General features: G+C 33.8%; 1 long non-coding RNA gene across 1 annotated transcript in view; it reads left to right on the plus strand.

Moving 5' to 3' along the window:
• Window positions 1–1,562: 1,562 nt before the first annotated feature.
• Window positions 1,563–1,859, plus strand: part of LOC137624882 (uncharacterized) — a 141,392-nt gene continuing 141,095 nt past the window's right edge. The window contains exon 1 of the long non-coding RNA XR_011040777.1: window positions 1,563–1,789. This is a non-coding gene — a long non-coding RNA (uncharacterized lncRNA). The remainder of the gene's footprint in view (window positions 1,790–1,859) is intronic.

Here is a 1,859-nt window from a genome sequence, read left to right on the forward strand (position 1 = left end):
GTGTGTGTTTATTCAATATTTTTTTTTATCCCTGTCAGCTATTGGATCTCGCTTTTCATTCATCATCCAAAAATGAAATATTCGACGTTAAAGGGAACGAGGTCAGTATGTGACAGTACTGTAAACGCGTAATGAAAAACGCAAATACACAATTGCTGTATTTCTGGTGTCAATAAAGTATTGGAATGTTTAAATGTTTTATGAGGCTCCATATAGAAAAATACTTGTCAGAAGCTAAAGGCAGTTTAATCTGTATGTATAAATGCATATAAATGTATATACAGATATATACGTATATATATATATATATATATATATATATATATATATATATCCCCTGCATTTAGTATCAAAACATTACACATACATACTTGCACATACACACACACAATACACACACATAAACACGCACACGCAAGCCACACACATGCACACACACACACACACACACACACACATATATATATATATATATATATATATATATATATATATATATATATATATATATATATATATATATATATATATTATTACTTGCTAAGCTATAACCCTGGTTGGAAAAGCTGAGTGCTATAAGTCTAGGCAAATAGCTTAGTGAGGAAAGGAAACAAGGAAAAATATAATATTTTTTAGAAAAGTAACAACATTAAAATGAAATATTTTCTATATAAACTATAAAAAACATTAACAAAACAAGAGGAAGAGATTTAAGATAGAATAGCATACCCGAGTGTACCCTCAAGCAAGAGAACTCTATCCCAAGACAATGGAAGACCATGGTACAGAGGCTTGGGGACTATCCAAGACTAGACAACACTGGTTTGATTTTGGAGTGTCCTTCTCCTAGAAGAGCATCTTACCATAGTTAAAGAGTCTCTTCTACCCTTACCATGAGGAAAGTGGCTACTCAACAATTACAGTGTTGTAGTTTACCCTTGAGAGAAAGAATCGCCTAGTAATCTCAGTGTTATCAGGTTTATGAGGACAGAGGAGAATGTGTATGTAATAGGCCAGACTATTTGGCGTATATATAGGCAAAGGGAAAATGAAACGTAACCAGAGGGGAGGATCCAATGTAGTACTGTCTGGCCAGTCAAAGGACCCCCATAGTTCTCTAGCGGTAGTATCTCAATGGGTGGCTGATGTCCTGGCCAACTTACTACCTACATTGAATTTAGAAATACATTTATCAGTAAGTTATTTATGGTGGGTTTTCGAAACCATTCAATTCATGCATAAGTTTACGACTCACAAGTAAATAAAAAGAAATGTACAACGTTATGGATGGATGAAATATATTCCTTAGTTACTGCTCCAAAACGCGTTTCCCTCCATTTTCTTTGTTGTATTATTAATGTAAAGTACAGTACATCTTTTAAAAGAAATGTTTGGATTGTTTTGAGCGTTTAAGAAATGGAGCAATCTAGTTTTTAAGAATTTTAGTATATAATAATAATATTTGAAGATATGATTGAATAATCAATAATGTATAATGACGAAGGTCAGGATAATGTAAGATTTTAAGTTTAAAACAATACTAAAAATGGGATACCGTTTCGGTGGTCGGTCACCCAGTATCAGTGTTTGTTGACATAGTGATTGTTCTTCAGTGTTACTATTCTTGTTTATTGCATAAACTCTGGTAATATTCGGAGTGAAACGGAACCGCGTCAAACATACATAGTGATTTGCCATTCAAGATAGGTGTGGTTGATTTATACAAGTCGAGACGTAGCAGTGTGAGCTGACCATTACATAGGCAGGCTACAATTTTGGCGGGTGCCTGGTGAGTACAGGATTCGGCTTTGGTGGTTGGGCAATGCGTATTTCTGCTTTGTTAATTTTTCTTTAATTTT

The sequence above is a fragment of the Palaemon carinicauda genome, chromosome 31 (assembly GCF_036898095.1).
Source record: "Palaemon carinicauda isolate YSFRI2023 chromosome 31, ASM3689809v2, whole genome shotgun sequence".
In the NCBI taxonomy this organism is placed as follows: domain Eukaryota; kingdom Metazoa; phylum Arthropoda; class Malacostraca; order Decapoda; family Palaemonidae; genus Palaemon; species Palaemon carinicauda.